Genomic DNA, 19,111 nt, shown 5'->3' with positions numbered 1-19,111 from the left:
TCCTCCCACCTCAGCCTCCCAAAGTGCTGGGATACAGGCATGAGCCACTGTGCCCTGCCATTCTTTTCACAGCTGGATAACCTTGAGGGTGGATAACTCGGTGTTTTCGTTTTTCACTGCTGTAGAGAGCAGAACTCTGAAGCGTGGTACTTTAGCGTTGTTTCCTCCTGGTGGTTCTATATGCAGAGCACTATGCTGGCTGTATTTGGGGTGCATTTGCCATTTTATGGGATCCTTGCAACAGCCCTGACAGGACCTGGGACTCAAGCTAAGTCGGGCTGTGTCTTGGTTGAGGGTGGTCACTGCCTCTCTCCATAAATCAGGGGCTACCCCTTAAGAACCTCCTAGAGAGTTCACTCAGGATACTCCCACTAAGGTGGGAGGACTGCTTGAACCCAGGAGCTCAAGGTTGCTGTGAGCTGTGACTGTGCCACTGCACTCCAGCCTGGGAGACAGAGCGAGACCTGTCTCAAAAAAAAAAAAGGCCCATTTCTGGCTCCATCTCAGAAATTCAGCTCTAGCATCCTAAAGGGAGGACCTGGAACGTAGAATATCCTAGATTCTTTCAGATGATGATGAAGGGGCCTGGAGATACTGGCCGTCCCTGGGCTGTTCACCCCCTAGCTCCTGCCTTCCAGGGCTTACGGACGAGTCAGGTACTGAGAATCCACAAGACAAATGCAGAGGAAGTACCATGGGACTCTAGAAGAGGGCAAGGTTACTTCATGTCTTGGCAGAGCGTCAAGGAGGACTGCCCCTATCAAGATCTCTAACAGGAGTGAAAAGGAGGAGGAAGAGATGGCATACGCTCTGGCTCTGCAGGCTGGGCAGGATTTCAACCAGCAGGGAGGGTGGGATGGGCGTCATAGGCAGCTGCCAGAGCAGACAGGCTGAAGAGCTTGTGGGTGGCAGGAACAGGGCGTCCCAGGAGCTGAGCAGGATGGTGACATGGTGGCCAAGGCTGCTCACACTCCACTAAGGGCAGGTTGGTAGGGGGGGGTCTCATTGACCCTGGAGCCTGCTGCTGGGCCCAGATTCTGCTTTTTTAAATTAATTAATTTTTTTTTTTTTTGAGACAGAGTCTTGCTCTGTTGCCCAAGCTGGAGTGCAGTGGTGTGATCTCAGCTCACTGCAACCGCTGTGGCCCAGGTTCAAGCAATTCTCCTGCCTCAGCCTCCCGAGTAGCTGGGACTACATGTGCACCACCACCACAGCCAGCTGATTTTTGTATTTTTAGTAGAGATGGGATTTCTCCACGTTGGCCAAGCTGGTCTCAAACTCCTAACCTCAAGTAATCTGCCCGCCTCGCCCTCCCAAAGTGCTGGGATTACAGGCGTGAGCCACCGCACCCGGCCCAGATTCTGCATTTTCTAGTCAGCTTCCCAGCAATGCCTGAGCTGCAGGTGCATACGAAGTAGGGGCGACGTGAAGGCAGGGACCACTCGGATGCTAAAGACCAGAGACGGGGTGGCGGTGAGTAGGAGGGGGGATGATAGGAACATGGAGGAAAAACAGCATCACCCAGCCCCATTTCTGCCACCCAGAACTCCATCAGGCAGTTGTCAGTGTGGATGAAACCCACCACACCTCTGCTTCCAAGCTCCAATTATCCGTCCTCCCATCCTTCTGGCCACCTCCTCACACAGAACTCCTGTCCTCCTCTGTGAGGAAAAAAAGACCAGTGGCTGCATGTATGGTGTTAATGACCAAAATCAGGTGGCCGAGGCCTTTGCCACGGGAAGCCAAGAACCAGTCTTTGTTTTTTGTTTTGTTGAGACAGAGTCTCGCTCTGTCGCCCAGGCTGGAGCGCAGTGGCACGATCTCGGCTCACTGCAACCTCTGTTATGAGTAAAATGTTTATTCAGAAACAAAATGCTTGTTTCCCAGTACTGCAAGGAAAAATCAGCATTTAGACAAAGAAGTTTCCTCAGTAAGGTAATTTTACTTTCTGCAGAAAAGAGGGAAGCAATTTTTATCCTTTATGCAGCTTGTTCTTGCTACTGTGTCTTGTCTCCCTTGGCTGGAGCTAGAAATTACAATTTAAACTAAACCTGATTGGCTAACAACTTAAAACTCTTCTAAATAGGTAGAAGTAATGGAGAATAAAGAGGAAGTTGCTTATGAAAACACGTAGAAAAGTAATAACATTTCCTGCTGGACATGGTGGCCAATGAATCCCCGCACTTTGGGAGGCCGAGGTGGGTGGATCACAAGGTCAGGACATCGAGACCATCCTGGATAACACGATGAAACCCCGTCTCTACTAAAAAAAATACAAAAAATTAGCTGGGCATGGTGGCACACGCCTGTACTCCCAGCTACTTGGGAGGCTGAGGCAGGAGAATTGCTTCAACCTGGGAGGCAGAGGTTGCAGGGAGCTGAGATTGTGCTATGGCACTCCAGCCTGGGCAAGAGTGAGACACGGTCAAAAAAAAAAAGAAAATAACATTCCCAAATAAGGAAGGCTGCAAGCCAAGACATGCCTGTGAGCACAGCCAGCACAGATATCCTGGTTAAAGTACAAGAACATAGAATGTACTATGTGCCTGTGAGCATGTGTAGTACAAATATGTTGGTTAAAGTACAAGGACGTAGAATGTACTTACTCTCTTATATCTAACAGCTACACAGGATAGGGCTTAACAAAGTTATTAGGACAAAGCAAGGAGGTTTCAAGGAAGCTAGTCTTTAAAAGAAATTATTTCTAACACTTCTAATTTATTCTTTAACAAGAAGGGAAACTTTGAAGAGGAAAAATTAACTTTGTACACTCCGCCTCCCGGGATCAAGAAATTCTGCCTCAGCCTCCCGAGTAGCTGGCATAACCGGCATCCACGGAGAGGTCGCTGTCAGGCAGGAGCTGGGCCTCTCCAGGCCACCGGGGAGCCGAAGGCGGGGACTGGAAGGCCTGACTTAGAGAAGCCTGGGGCCTACAAAGGATGCCAGGAGCTGGGCAGGAGCTGGGCCGAACGTGGCAGTTGTGAGGCAGGAGCTGGCTCAGCAGGCGCAGACGGGAGGGAGAGCTGGGCCTGCAGAGGCCGGCTGGAAACAGTTCTGGGCCTGGAGAGGATGGCGAAAGGCAAGAGCTGGGCCCGTGGCGGCTGCCAACAGGCAGGGCACGAGCTTGGCCTGAGGCGGCCATGCTGAAGCAAGAGCTGGGCCTGGCAGGGGTCCACTGTGAGGAGGCACAGGCCGTGCCGCTAGGAACCTACGACAGGCAGGAGCTTGGCCTGGCGAGGCCGACTTCAGGACGCTTTGTGACCGCACAGACCATCAGCGGCGGGGGGGGGCAGGAGGTACGCCCCGGAGGGGCCCACTTGAGAAAGCCTTGGGCCAGGACACGCCATCGAGACGGGCGGGAGCTGGGCCTGGCGAGGCCGACTTCAGGATGCTTTGGGCCCGCACAGGCCATCGGCGGGGGGAGGGCCCACTTGAGAAAGCCTTGGGACAGGAGACGCCGTCAAGGCAGATGGGAGCTGGGCCTGGAGAGGCCATCGTGAGGCATCAGCTGGGCCTCGAGAGCCCAGTGTGAGGCAGGCGCTGGGCTTGTTGAGGCCGCTGGGATGCTGGCAGGAACGCGGCTGGGGAAGGCCGCCGTGAGGCAAGAGCTGGGCCTGGGAAGGCCGCTGCGAGGGCAGAGGTGGGCCTGTAGAGCTGGACTGGAGCAGGCTTTGGGCCTAAAGCCGCCGGGAGCTGGGCAGGAGCTGAGTCAAAGGAGGCTGTTCGGAGGCAGGAGCTGGGCCTGCAGGCACAGCCGTGAGGAAAGAGCTGGGCCCAGTGAGGCGGCCGGGAGGCAGCAACTGAGCCGGGGGAGGCCGACTTGAGGAAGTTCTGGGCCTGGAGATGCCGCCAGAATGAAAAAGCTAGGCCTCAAGAGGCCTCGACGAAGAACAAGCCGGGCCTAAAAAGGCCATCGGGACGCAGGAGCTGGGCCTGCGGAGGCTGCCGAAAGGCGGGAGCGTGGCCTGGGGAGGCCGCGGCGAGGCACGAGATAAGCCTCTTTAAGAGGCTCTCGGCAGGGAGGAGCTGCGCTTGCCGAGGCTGCTGCAAGGCAAGCGGAAACGTGGCCTGGGGAGGCTGACATGAAGCCACAGCTGGGCCGGGAGAGGCCGTCGTCATGGCTCCGGCATTGGGGACCCTGCTCAAGTACATCCAGAAGGACCCTTCCCACACCAGTCTTCATAGTGGTCAAGTGCAGCAGCCACTTAGCTCCCAAGGCATGTGTCAAAGCTGACATTTCATCACAATCAACAGTAAGTGGTAGCTTGAGTCATTGTGAGGTCACTTCCTGGATATCAACAGCATCCCACGTCCCACTGGCAAGGAGCTCAGCAGGGCCCCTTGGATAACCAAACCAATGCCCAAATCCCATCTGTGTGGGTCTGTCTCCTGGGACCCTTCCTAGCATCAACTCTGCATTAGTCAGGGTCCAATCAGGAGACATAAACCACTCAAAAGTCCAAAGTCCTAAAATTTAATACAGAGAATTATTCATTATAACAGGGGAACAGCATAATGAGAGATTGGCTAGCACAAAGTAAAGAGAATTCTAGAGAATACAGGACTAGCCAAAATCAGGCATGGTGGCTCATGCCAGCAATTTAAGAAGCCGATGGCTAGCACAAAGTAAAGAGAATTCTAGAGAATACAGGACTAGCCAAAATCAGGCATGGTGGCTCATGCCAGCAATTTAAGAAGCCGACACAGGAGGATTGCTTGAGGCCAGGAGCTAGACCGGCCTGGGCAACACAGTGAGACCCTGTCTCTATCCAAAAAAAGAAAAAAATTAGCTGGGTGTGGTGGTGCATACTCATAATCCCAGCTACTTGGGAAGCTGAAGTGGGAGGGTAGTTTGAGCCTGTGAGGTCACGGCTGCAGTGAGTCATGATTATGACACTACAGTCAAGCCTGGGTGACAGAGCAAGACCCTGTCTCAAAGAACAAAACAACAACAACTATTTACAGACAGAAAAGAAATAGGGTTAATAAGGTATAACAAAAGATGTTGAAATGTGACAAATTATATGAGGGCTTTTATCCATTTAAAATCATAAAACAAAAAATAACATTAAATTATAATACCCTGTGCTGGCAAAGATGCAGTGAAATAGGCACTTTCTTATATAATGAGGGGTGTCTAAATTGTATATAAGCCTTTCAGGGTAAAGCTTCCAATTTTTTATTTATTTATTTTTTGTGAGATGGAGTTTCACTCTCATTGCCCAGGCTGGAGTGCAATGGTGTGATCTCGGCTCACTGCAACCTCCACCTCCCGGGTTCAAGCAATTCTCCTGCCTCAGCCTCTGAATAGCTGGGATCACATGCGTGTGCCACCACACCCAGCTAATTTTGTATTTTTAGTAGAGACGGGGTTTCTCCATGTTAGTCAGGGTGGTATCGCACTCCAGAACTCAGGTGATCCACCCACCTCAGCCTCCCAAAGTGTTGGGATTACAGGCGTGAGCCACCCACACCTGACTGGCAATTTTTTTTAATAATAGAGACACTGTCTCACCATACTGTCTCCTCCAAGTCCTGGGGTCAAGCAATCCTCCTGCCTTGGCCTACCAAAGTGCTGGGATTATACCTGGGAGGCACCCAAAACCTTGTCAATTTACATCAAGGACAATGAGAATGTCCATTCACCATGACTCACAGTAATCTTTCTTCTGGAAATACCTTGGAAGACAACTGAACCTAAACAAAAAGTCATCTGCACAAACACTGAAAATCTGGGAGTAACTGAAGACAGAGTGGTTAAGCGAAATAAGAAACAGTTATAAGAAATTAAACTATCTATGGTATTTATAGGCACCTGGTAGAAGGTCAGTTAATGTTAGCTGCTACTTTTTCGTTGTTTTGAGACAGGGTCACTCTGTCACTCAGGCTGGAGTGCAGAGGCCTGATCATGACTCACTGCAGTCTAAGCCTCCCTGGGCTCAAGTGATCCTCCCACCTCAGCCTCCCAAGTAGCTGGGACTACAGGAACATGCCATCACACTAGGCTAATTCATGTAAATTTCTGTAGGGATGGTGACTCCCTTGATTTCTGAGGCCTGTCTCAAACTCTTGGCCTCGAGCCATCCTCCTGCTTCAGCCTCCCAAAGTGTTGTGATTACCAGTGTGAGCCACCACACCTGATCAGCTGCTACTTTTATATTATACCACTAAATTCAAAATTATTTGTCATTAAAAATTATCATTTTCAAGGCTATGGAAGAGTATGTGTCCTACAGCATAACTGTAAAAACATATACGGTCATCCCTCGGTATACAGAGAGGATTCGTTCCAGCCCCCCATCTCTGCATATACCAAAATCCATGCATACTCACGTTTCGCAGTCAGCCCTTTGGAACCCATGTATAGGAAAAGTCCAAATATTAGTTGGGCATTGTGGCAAGCACATACAGTCTCAGCCACCTGGGAGGCTGAGGTGGGAGGACTGCTTGAGCCTGAGAGGTCGAGGATGCAGTCAGCTGTGATAGCACTATCACACTCCAGCCTGGACAACAGAGCAAGACCCTGTCTCAGAAAAAAAAGAAAAGAAAAAAGGTTAGAAATTGTAATGACGTCTGTTGGGCAAAATTCCATATAAGCAAAGTATAAATTAATGAAGCAATTGGTGATAAATTACTGCGATTGACTTTCTGGAGTTTCTGACAATAAAGGTAAGAAAAATGCAAAACAAAGAGACAGAGGGTAAAAAACCAAATTAGGGAAGGATTCTACGTGTTAAATAGGATGACACTGGCCATGTTCGTGCAGCAGGAGTATGTCACAATAATATGACATACCTTGGAGAGAAGTTAGCAGATGAGGAAGTTGACAAAAATGATGAGAGATGCTAAATACTGATAGTGACAGTCAAGTAAACCACGAAGAATTTCCATAACTGACATCAGCAAAGTGGGAATATTGTACAGTGTGTGTTGAAGTTCCTGTACAACATTGTTTATTTGCCTTCTGCTTGTTTGTAAGGAATGTATTTACTAAAAGTTCTTCTTGCTGTCAAAAGAATATGTCTAAGTCATTAGAACTTATTCTTCTGTTTTTCTACTTTTATCTTCCCGCCATCATCCCACAGCCTTAATTTGGAAATTTATTTTTAGAAAATCAAACAAGTGCTTGCTGTGGTGGCTCACACCTCTAGGATGGGAGGCAGGGGCGGAAGGGTCACTTGAGGCCAGGAGTTTGACACCAGCCTGGCCAACAAAGTGAGACCCCATGTCTACAAAGCAATTTAAAGAATAGCCACGTGTCATCGTGTATAACTACAGTCCCAGCTACTAAGGAGGCTGAGGCAGGAGGAGCCTTAGCCTAGGAGTTCAAGGCTACGGTGAGTGTGACTGCACCACTGTACTCCAGCCTGTGTTGCAGAGGAGACCCCATCTCCTAAAACAAAACAAAATGAACGAATGAACGAAAGAAAGTAAAGAAAGAGAGAGAGAGAAAGAAAAAGAAAGAAAGAAAGAAAGAAAGAAAGAAAGAAAGAAAGAAAGAAAGAAAGAAAGAAAGAAAATAGGTAAAGTAGCAAGTTGTATGTGGCTTACTCTCAATATGTCTAAACTACATGTTCTCAAGTCTTTTTGGGTCTAGCATCCCTTTACATTTTTTAACTCTATTGAAGATCTCTTAAGACTTTTTCTTTATATAAATAATTATATTAAAATTAGAAAATAAGACAAAAATTTTAAAATATTCATGACATATTAATAATAAAACCATTTCATGTTGATATAATACAGGACAAATTTTTTAAATATATATTCATTACACATGAATAATAAAACCATTACAAGTTGACATAAGTAATACTTTTTTTTTTTTTTTTAAGAAACAGCCTGACTCACCCACGCTGGAGTGAAGTGGCACCATCTTGACTCACTGCAACCTCCGCCACCTGGGTTCAAGCAATTCTCCTGGCTCAGCTTCCCAAGTAGCTGGGATTACAGGCGCCCAACACCATGCCTGGCTAATTTTTCCGTTTTTTTAGTAGAGATGTGGTTTCGCCACGTTGGCCAGGCTGGTCTCAAAATCCTGACCTCAGGTGATCACCTCGGTCTCCCAAAGTGCTGGGATTACAGGCGTGAGCCATTGCGCCCATGCTAATGTTATAATAATATATATGTACATATATATAAATATATGTGTGTACATATATTTATATATAAATATATTTATATATATTTTTATATCTATCTATCTATATATAGATAGATAGATAGATAGATAGATAGATAGATATTTTTTTTTTTTTTTTTTGGAGACGGAGTCTCGCTCTGTCCCCCAGGCTGGAGTGCAGTGGCACAATCTTGGCTCACTGCAAGCTCCGTCTCCCAGTTCACGCCATTCTCCTGCCTCAGCCTCCCCAGCAGCTGGGACTACAGGTGCCCACTGCCACGCCTGGCTAATTTTTTTGTATTTTTAGTAGAGACAGGGTTTCACCATGTTAGCCAGGATGGTCTAGATCTCCTGACCTTGTGACCCGCCCGCCTCGGCCTCCCAACAGATTCATATATTTTTTAAAACACTGATTAGTCAGGCAACAATACTGGGGAGGGGTCTCCTCATTCCCAGCAATGCAAACCCCACTGCACAGCTCCAGGGTTGCAAGGGCTACAGAGCCAAAAGGCTCTAACTTATTATTTCATTACTTTATTTGTATTGTGAGACAGGGTCCTGCTCTGTCGCACAGGCTGGAGAGCAGCTGTGCACTTATAGCTCACTGAAGCCTTGACCTTCTGAATTTAAGCCATCTTCCTGCCTCAGCTCCCCACTGGCTGGTACCACAGTTGAGTGCCACCATGCTTGGCTATTTTTTAAATTTTTTGTAGAGTGAGGGGTCTTGCTATGTTGCCCAAGCTGGCCTCAAACACCTGACCTCAAGAAATCTATCCATCTCAGCCTCCTGAGTAGCTGGGACTACAAGTACATATCACCATGCCTAGCTACATTTCATTTTATTAAATTTTGAAAAATATTTTTATTGAGAGGAGGTCTTGCTATGTTGCCCAGGCTGGTCTCGAACTACTGCCCTTAAAAGATACTCCCATCTCTGCCTCCCAAACAGCTGGGACTACAGGCATGAGCCACTGCACTGAGCCTGAAGAGATTTCTTTAATCTACTATCCCATACTTAATAGGACTGGGAAAGGCAGTAGTGTTTTTTAAAATTACTTAATAATTCAGTAAGAATCTAATACAACCTTGACTCCTGCCTTCTCTCACACCCCACATCCAGTCTGTCAGGAAATCCTGTTGATTGTCTTCAACATGTGCTGAAGATCCCCACCCAGCAACTCCCTGGCCTCCTCCCCTACTTCTCTCCTCTGACCATCTCTCACCACCACGACCCTGGTCAGGACCACTATCATCTCCCGCCTGGATGTTGCCACAGCTTGGCCCCCATGCTTCTACCCAAATCTTCCCACAGTCTTTCTCAATGCAGCCGCCAGAGAATGCTTTTAAATCGGCAGACAGATCATGTCGCCTCCCTGCTCAGAACCCTCCTGAATTTCCCATCTAGCCCAGCAATAACCTCCCAGGGCTTACACAGTCTGTACTGATCCCTGCCCAGCAAATCTCTGGCCTGCTGCCCTAATTTTCTCCCTCTCACCTTCTGCTCCACTAGCCTCCTTCCAGAGCCTCAGACACACCTCAGACACCTTATTCTGTTGTTTCTGCCTACAATGTTCTTCCCACAGCACCTTGGCCAACTCCTTCCCCTCCTTCAAGTCTTTGCTCAATTTTTACTTAGGAGGCCACCCCTGACTATTCTATTTAACATTGCCATCTGTCCCCTTGTCCACCATGCTCATTTATTCTTTTTTTTTTTTTTTTTTTTGTGGAGACAAGATCTCACTCTGCCACCAAGGCTGGAGCACAGTGGTGCAATCACAGCTCACTGCAACCTCCAATTCCCAGGCTCAAGCAATCCTCCCACCTCAGCCTCCCTAGTAGCTGGAACTACAGGTGCATGTCATCATGCCTGGCTGATTTCTTTTATTATTTTATTTTATTTTATCTTATTTTAAGATGGAGTTTCACTCTTCTCACCCAGGCTGGAGTGCAATGGTGCGATCCTGGCTCACTACAACCTCCACCTCCCATTTTCAAGGGTGTCTACTGCCTCAGCCTTCCCAGTAACTGGGATTACAGGCGCGTGCCACCATACCCGGCTAACTTTTGTATTTTCAGTAGATATGGGGTTTTGCCATGTTGGCCAGGCTGTTCTCGAACTCCTGACCTCAGGTGATCTGCCTGCCTCAGCCTCCCAAAGTGCTGAAATTACAGGCGCAAGCCACCGCGCCCAGCCATTTTTTAAATTTTCTGTAGAGACGGGGTCTCACTATGTTGCTCAGGCTAGTCTTGAACTCCTGGCCTCAAGTGATCCTCCTGCCTGGATTCCTAAAGTGCTGGGATTACCAGCATGAGCCACCATGCCTGGCTTTATGTTCATTTCTTCTTGTGGCTGCAACGAACTTTCCTACATTTAGTGGCTAAAAACACCACAAATAAACCATCTTACAATTCTGGGGGCCTTGAAGCCCCAACTAGGTCTATTAAAGCTAAAGTCAAGGTGTCAGCAGGGCTGCATTCCTTTTGAAGGCTCTAACATATTCTCTTGGCTTTTCCAGCTTCTAGAAGCCACCCCCATTCCTTGGATCACGGCCCCTTACTCCATCTTCAAAGCTAGAAGTGAAGCATCTTCAAATCTCCCTCTCTGACCTCGGCTTCCATCACTACATCTCCTGCTCCAGTTCTGACTCTCCTACCCTCTTTCTTTTATAAAGATCCTTGTGATTCACCTGAGGTCAAGAGTTCGAGACCAGCCTGAACAACAGGGAGCAACCCGTCTCTACTAAAAATACAAAAATTAGCCGGGCATAGTGGTGCATGCCTGTATTCCCAGCTACTCTGGAGGCTGAGGCAGGAGAACTGCTTGAACCCAGGAGACAGAGGTTGCGGTGAGCCGAGATCGCGCCATTGCACTCCAGCCTGGGCAATAAGAGCAAAACTCCGTCTCAAAAAAAAACCAAAGAAAAAAAAAAAACCAAAAAAAAAAAAAAAAATCCTTGTAATTGCCAGGCATGGTGGCTTCCACCCAAAATCCCAACACTTTGGGAGGTCAAAGCAGGAGGAACACTTGAGGCCCAGAGTTTGAAACTAGCTGGGACAACATAGTGAGACCCCACCTCTACAAAAAAATAAAAATAAATATTAGCCAGACATGGTGGTGTGTGCCTGTAGTCCCAGCTACTTGAGAGGCTGAGGTGAGATGATCGCTTTAGCCCAGGAGTTTGAGATCAGCCTGGGCAACATAACTAAATTTCTTCTCTACAAAAATGAGCTGGGCATGGGTGACATGCATGTGTAGTCCCAGCTACTTGAGAAGCTGAGGTGGGAGGATCGCTTGAGCTCAGGAGGTCAAAGCTATAGTGAGCTATGATCACATCACTGCACTCCAGCCTGGATGACACGGGGAGATTTTGTCTCAAAAAAAGAAAAGAAAAATATATTTGGTCTCTGTCCCTGGTTCCTGGCACAGAGCTTCTAAAGCTCTTATAAAGACCTCAGTCTTAGAGGTGACAGGAGCATCTTTTAATATTTGGTCTTTGTCCCAGGTTTCTAACACAAGAGCCTTTAAGACCTTTGGTATCTCCAGCATGATAAGAATGCATTTGGGGGTACTGTTGAGAGATTAGTGGCTGCAAGCTCCTAGATTTCTTCAGGAAGAGGGCTGATTGCCAGAAAAAGCAACCACATGATTAGAGGCTTGGAACTTTCAGCCTCACCCGCTTAACTCCAGGAGGCAAGACAGGCTGGACACTGACTTAATCAACAGTGGCCAAGGATTTTATCAATCGTGCTTGCATAATAAAGCCTCCATAAACACCCTGAACAACAGGGATTGCAGAGCTTCTGGGTTGCTGAACACAGGAGATTCTGGGAGGGTAGCATGTTCAACAAAGTTCATGGGAGCTCTGCACCTCTCCCCACTTACCCTGCCCCGGGCTTTTTTTTTTTTTTTTTTTGAGAAAGTGTCTGGCTCTTTTATCCAGGCTAGAATGCAATGGCACAATCTTACCTCACTACAACCTAAGCCTCCCCAGTCCCCAGATCAAAACATCCTCCCACCTCAGCTTCCCTAGTAACTGGAACCATAGGCGCATGCCACCGCGCTCAGTTATTTATTTATTTATTTAGACGGAGTCTAGTTCTGTAGTAACTGGAACCACAGGTGCACATCACCGCACTCGGTTAATTTATTTATTTATTGAGACAGAGTCTAGTTCTGTCACCCAGGCTAAAGTGCAGTGGTGTGATCTCAGCTAACTGCAACCTCCACCTCCTAGGTTCAAGCGATTCTCCTGCTTCAGCTTCCTGAGAAGCTAGGATTATAGGTGCGTGCCACCACGCCTGGCTAATTTTTGCATTTTTATTAGAGACGGGGTTTCACCATGTTGGCCAGACCAGTCCCGAACTCCTGACCTCGTGATTTGCCCACCTTGGCCTCCCAAAGTGCTGGGATTACAGGCTTGAGCCACCGTGACTAGCTTTTTAAAAATTTTTTAGAGACAGGGTTTCACCATGTTGCCCAGGCTGGTCTCAAACTCCTAAGTTTAAGCAATCCTCCCACCTCGGCCTCCCAAAGTGCTGGGATTACAGTGTGAGCCACTGCATCTGGCATGTACATCTCTTTCATTAGCTGGATAATGTATCTACGATGTATCCTTTATGAGGATGTATCCTTTATACCGCTGGATCTGCAATGTATCCTTTACAAGGAACCAGTAATAGGAAATGAACTGGCCCGATGTGGTGGCTCACATCTGTAATCCCAGCGCTTCAAAGAGGCTCAGGTGGGAGGATTGCTTGGGCCCAGGAATTTGTGGCCAACCTGTGCAACATAACAAGACCCTATCTCTACAAAAAATACATTGGCCAGAAATAGTGGTGCAAGCGTGTAGTCTCAGCTACTACGGAGGCTGAGGTGGTCAGGACCACCTGATCCCAGGCAGTCGAGGCTGCAGTGAGCTGTGACTACACCACTGCACACCAGCCTGGGCAACAAAATGAGACCCTGTCTCTCAGAAAAAAAGGAAACAAACTGTTTTTCTGAGTTCTGTAAGCTGTTCTAGCAAATGATTAAACCCCAAGAATGGGGTCATGGGAACCCCTGATTTGTAACAGGTTGGTCAGAAGTACAGGTGACAACCTTGGACTTGCCATTGGCATGTGAAGCGAGGGTGGTGTCGTGGGACTGAGCCCGTAACCTGTGGGGTCTACGACAACTCCAAGAAGTGTCAGAATAAAATTGTGGGATACTCAGTTAATATCCAGAGCACTGGAGAACTTGGTGTAGAAATTCCACACACACATTCAGTCAGAAGTGTGTGAGCAGAGACAAACACGGGCTTTTCTTTCACCTGTCTACCTGCTTAACCGCATAGGAGAGGCAACACGTGGTGCTCATGAACAAAGCAAACATTAAAGTCAGACCAGACCCGACATTTGACTCACTCTTAATATCCAGGTGAGCTTAGGCAAATCACTCATCATTCCGAAGTCTTCATCACTTCATTCACAAAATGGGGATAACTGTGGCACCTACCTGTGATTTTGTGAGAATTAATGAAATATTATGCTTGATGTTATTGTGATCATTATACCTATTCCAAACTATTTGACAAGGACAGTGATAGATGATAACATCAAAAGATTAGAAACTGTAATGAGGTCTCTTGGGCAAAATTCCATACAAGCAAATTACTATCTCTCCAAAGCATTCCTGCCTGCCACAATTAATTCACCATTCCCTGAATAAAATGTGCCATCTTTATTGTCCAGGTCTTTACAGTGCTGGTTTCCCTGCTTGAGCAGCTCACTCCATCCCAGCCCATTCCCCATCCCTCCACCTCCCCCTTCTCTGCCCACTCTCAAACAATTCTTCCTCATCTTTCAGGACCCAGCTTCAATGTCACCTTAACTGGATGCTTCTCTCACCCTCTAGAAGTGTTTCTTATTGTATTTGATGCATGTGCTATTATTTGATCATTTTTGAGTCATAGTCCAAGTCTTTTTGGAACTGAATAACATGTTGCCCAATCAGTCTCTCTTCCTGGACTCTGAAGTCTTTCGTGGTAGATCCAGCTGGAAGTGACAAAAAGATATTCTTTAAAAAAAAAAAAAAGGGGATGACACAGACAGACACAAGTTCTTAAACGTTTTAAATGGTATGTGAAAAGCAAACAAAATTCAAAGGCTTATGGGGAACACTTAGGAAGGAAAGAATTACTGGGAACTTCATAAAGGGTTAATTTTTTTTTTTTTTTTTTTTTTTGAGACAGAGTCTTGCTCTGTTGCCCCGGCTGGAGTGCAGTGGTGCAATCTCAGCTCACTGCAAGCTCTGCCTCCTGGGTTCACACCATTCTCCTGCCTTAGCCTCCCGAGTAGCGGGGACTACAGGCACCTGCCACCACACTTGGCTAATTTTTTGTACTTTTAGTACAGATGGGGTTTCACCGTGTTAGCCAGGATGGTCTCAATCTCCTGATCTCATGATCTGCCTGCCTCGGCCTCCCAAAGTGCTGGGACTACAGGCGTGAGCCACCATGCCCAGTCTAATTTTTATTTTATTTTATCTTATTTTTTGAGACTGAGTCTCAATTCTGTTACCTATGCTGGAATGCAGTGGTGCAATCAGGGCTCACTGCAGCCTCAACCTCCTGGGCTCAAGTAATCTCCCCTAATTTTTATTTAAGAAACTCAGTCTTGGTTGAGCGTGGTGGCTTACGCCTGTAATCTCAACACTTTACCAGACTGAGAGGAGTGGATTACTCGAGCCCAGCAGTTTGAGATCAGCCTGGGCAACACATTAAGACCCTGTCTCTATGCAAAAAACAGAGTGAATTTGTGAAAGGCAATTTTTTCCACAGACTGGGGGTGGAGGGAATGACTTCAGGATGATTCGAGCGCATTACATATATTGTGCACTTTATTTCTATTATTATTGCACTGTAATATACAATGAAATAATTCTACAACTCATGATAATGTACAATCAGTGGGATCTCTGAACTTATTTTCCTGCAACTAGACTGTCCATCTGGGGCGATGGGAGAAACAGGCATTAGATTCTCATAAGGAGCGCACAACCTAGATCCCTTACATGCACACTTCACAACAGGGTTCGTGCTCCTATGAGAATCTAATGCTGCTGCTGATCTGACAAGACATGGCGCTCAGGTGGTCATGTGAGCGATGGGGACGGGCTATAAATACAGACGAAGTTTCCCCTCACTCGCCCGCTGCTCACCTCCGGCTCTGTGGCCCTGTGGATGGAGACCCCTGCTCGAGTGCATTCGAAAGTATCCATCCCATACCATTCTTCAGACTCATCTATACTGCTGCAGTGGTCAAGTGTAGCACCCCTTAGCTTGAATGGCATATGCCTCGGCTGGCATTTCATCACAATCAACAGTAAGTGGTAGCTTGAGTCATTATGAGGTCACTTCCTAGAAATCACCAGCATCCCACGTCCCATTGGCAAATAGCTCAGCTCTGCTCCTTGGATAATCAAACCTACGCCCAAATCCCATCTGTGTGGGTCCATCTCCTGGTACCCTTCCTAGCATCAATTCTGTATTTCTAGGAGTCCAATCAGGAGATATAAACCACTCAGAAGTTTAAACTAAAATGGGCACAGTGGCTCACACCTGTAATCCCAGCACTTTCGGAGGCCAAGGCGGGTGATCGCTTTGAGCTCAGGAGTTTGAGACCAGCCTGGGAAACATGGCGAAACACCATCTCTACAAAAAACAGAAAAATTAGCCAGGCGTGGTGGCACATATCTGTAATCCCAGCTACTCGGGAGGCTGAGGAAGGAGAATTGCTTGAGCCTGGGAAGTGGAGGTAGCCATGAGCAGAGATCGTGCCACTGCACTTTAGCCTAGGTGATCGAGTGAGACCCAGTACCAATAAAAAACAAAGTAAAAAATATATATATGTAAATTTAATATAAAAAGTATTAATTATAACAGAGGATAGGTGTAATGAGTGACACACTAGCACAAATGAAAGACAACTCTAGAGAATACAGAACTAGCAGAGGCCAGGCATGGTGGCTCATGCCTGTAATCCCAGCAATTTGGGAAGCCTAGGCAGGAGGATCACTTGAGGACAGGAGTTGGAGACCAGCCTGGGCAACAAGTGAGACCCTGTGTCTGCCAAAAAAAGAAAAAAATTAGCCAGGTGTAGTGGTGGTGCACACCTATAGTTCCAGCTACTTTGCAGTCTGGGGTGGGAAGATCCTTTGAGCCTGAGAAGTCTAGGCTGCAGTGAGTATGGGTGGATTTTGGTGTACACAGAAATGGGGGAGCTGGAACTAATCTCCCCCATATACCAAGAGACAAATTGTATCTGTTTTTACAATTATACTGTAGGATACATTATGTTCTATGACAATGGTAATTTTTAATGACAGTTTTTAATTGAGTGGAATTACCATAAAAATAATAAAAGTAGCAGCTAATATTTACTGAGCTGTTACTAGGTGCCCATAAATACCATAAATTTTTTAATTCCCCATAACTCTTCCTTATTCCACTTAACCACTTTATCTTAAATTACTCATGCTTGCTTCAGTAGCACATATACTATAGTTGGAACAATAGGGAGATTGGCATGGCCTCTGTGCAAGAACGACATGTAAGTTTGTGAATCATTCCATATTTTTGTTAAAAAGAGAAAAAAATTACATCCGGATTTTCACTGTGTGCATATGACCTTTTGTTTAGGTTGAATTATATCCAAAGATGGTATTTCCAGAAGTGAGATTACTGTGAGTCACAGGGCGTGTGCATTTTTATTACACTTGATGTAAATTGTCGAGCTTTCAGGCATGGTGGCTGTCTGCTTATAATTCCAGCACTTTGGGAGGCTGAGGTGTGAGGATTGCTTGAGCCCAGGAAGTTGTGGCTGCAGTGAGCCATAATTGCACCACTGCACTCCAGTCTGGGCAACAGAGTGAGATAGAAGGTTGACTTTTTAATATAATTTTTCTGTTCACTTGAAGATATGGCCAGGACTGTGCTATATGAAAATTCTTCATAAAATAATTATCTCATCCAATTAATGTTGGAATTGGGAACAGAAAATGTTTTGGTGACTATTTATTCCTTCACTTGCTGTTATAGAAACTATTGCCAGTGGGCACTTAACAACCAAAAGTGTCATCTCTGAGCTACTCACAATGAAAGGTGATGTCTGGTGTGTTGAGGTCCCCATGTCTGGGTTATGGGTGCTGAGTAGGACTTACTTGTCCATCCATTTTCTATATTCCAGCACTGGGAAACTTGGGTTTATCCATCTTGATAAGAGGTCATTTAAATTCCACCTGGCAAAAACCACAAATGGAAAAAAGGCCATGAAACTACAGGCTAGCCCTTGTTCTCAAAAGAATATTTAGCTTAGGTGGTTCTGTAAAAGAGGAATCACATTGTTGAAAACTCATCGCAGGTCAGGTGAGGTGGCTCACACCTATAATCCCAGCCCACTGGGAGACAAGGCAGGAGGATATCCCGTGAGGCCAGAAGTTCAAGACCAGCCTGGGCAACACAGTGAAACCTCATCTCTACAAAAAATTAGAAAATGAGCTGGGTGCTGGGGCACATTCCTATAGTCCCAGCTACTTTGGAGGCTGAAGTGGGAGGATCAAAGTGGAAGCTGCAGAAGTAGAAGCTGCAGTGAGCTCTGATCCCACTGCACTCCAGCCTGGGTGACAGAGAAAACACACACACACACACACACACACCCCTCATTTCAGTCTGCCCAGCCTTCACACACACACACACACACACCGCATCTCAGTCTGCCCAGCCTTGACTAGTGGAAAGGGTCTTCTGGTTACAGAAGAGGTATGCTCTTTTTTAGGACAGGGAGGGACCAGCAAGCTTGTTCACAGCCTTTCCCTCATCCTCTGCTTAGTTTTCCAAGAAACTTCAGGTGGAAAGCGAGTCCCTGGGGAAAAGACCTAACTCATCAGGTTACCAAAGGAGAAATATGCATCCTTTGTCAATTAATAAATGGAACACCTGCCTTAAAAACCAGGGAGTTCTGCTAGGGTGAATCACTCCCTACAACCCTGACCTATGCAGGGAATGTAAAAACCTGGAGTTTGGGGACCTATAATATTGAAGGCCACATTGCAGATGTGGAGACCTTACCAAAGTACAGCCTTTCCACAAAGCACTACCAAACACCAGCTGGCTGTCTCCATGGGACACCGCCGTATCTCTGGCTCTCATTTCCCCCGGAGATGCTCTATTCCACCTTCTCTTACATTTTGTATCCTGCACAGTTCCTGGCATAAGGACTTACAACATATCAGGCTGCTATGTTAATGGTGATCTACTGCAGATCCAACTTGAGATTCTGGCAGGGAGCTTTGTGTTTGAGAAATTAAAGGGGAGAGAATGGACCCAGCCTGCTGGAATATAAAAAAATTTAAAGAAAAAAATATTAAAATAAAATTTTCTCCTAAAGAGCACTCAAAAGCACAATGCTATATCTATTTATCTCTCTCTTGCTTTTTTTTTTTCTGAGATAGGGTCTCACTCTATCACTCAGACTGGAGTGCAGTGGCAAGATCACTGCTTATTGCAGCTTTCAACTCTTGGGCTCAAGCTATCTTCCCACTTCAGCCTCCTGAGTAGCTGAGATTACAGGCACATGCCACCATGCCTGGCTAATTTTTTAATTTTTTGTAGAGATGGGGTCTCACTATGTGGCCCAGACTGGTCTTGAACTCCTGGGTCAAACTAATCCTCCTGCCTTCGCCTCCCAAAGTGCTAGGATTATGGGCTTTAGCCACTGCGCCCAGTCTATCTTTCTATAACTTATAAATTAAATCTTCTTCCTTAAATCACCTTCTACCCACCCATCTGCAGGGACAGCAAACACAGGTCTCAGCAGGTCAGGCAATGAGGGAATGAGGCCAGAGTAATGTAGGAGACCTGGGGGAACTACAGCAAACTGCAAGGTATTCACTTTAATAGTTCTTCAACACTGTGATGGTCAAACCAAACACAGAAACAGGATGCCCAGTTC

General features: G+C 46.6%; 1 long non-coding RNA gene and 1 pseudogene across 35 annotated transcripts in view; one reads left to right on the top strand and one right to left on the bottom strand.

Moving 5' to 3' along the window:
• The window catches only part of LOC129489752 (uncharacterized), a 74,123-nt gene that overhangs the window by 9,274 nt on the left and 45,738 nt on the right, over positions 1 to 19,111 (bottom strand). For 21 of the 35 annotated variants that reach the window (XR_010122606.1, XR_010122588.1, XR_010122593.1 and 18 more), the window contains 5 exons: positions 17,255 to 17,399; positions 14,009 to 14,155; positions 13,526 to 13,616; positions 6,334 to 6,523; positions 2,699 to 4,467 (listed from right to left, as the gene is read on the bottom strand). This is a non-coding gene — a long non-coding RNA (uncharacterized lncRNA). Of the gene's footprint in view, positions 1 to 1,922; positions 2,264 to 2,698; positions 6,524 to 13,525; positions 13,617 to 14,008; positions 14,156 to 17,254; positions 17,400 to 18,228; positions 18,492 to 19,111 lie in introns of those variants that run through there. The other 14 variants (XR_010122585.1, XR_010122579.1, XR_010122581.1 and 11 more) reach the window with 10 other exon arrangements.
• Positions 16,640 to 16,739, top strand: LOC129490847 (uncharacterized; annotated as a pseudogene).

This window comes from Symphalangus syndactylus, chromosome 9, assembly GCF_028878055.3.
Source record: "Symphalangus syndactylus isolate Jambi chromosome 9, NHGRI_mSymSyn1-v2.1_pri, whole genome shotgun sequence".
NCBI lineage: Eukaryota > Metazoa > Chordata > Mammalia > Primates > Hylobatidae > Symphalangus > Symphalangus syndactylus.
This window is presented reverse-complemented; position numbering and strand designations above follow the sequence as displayed.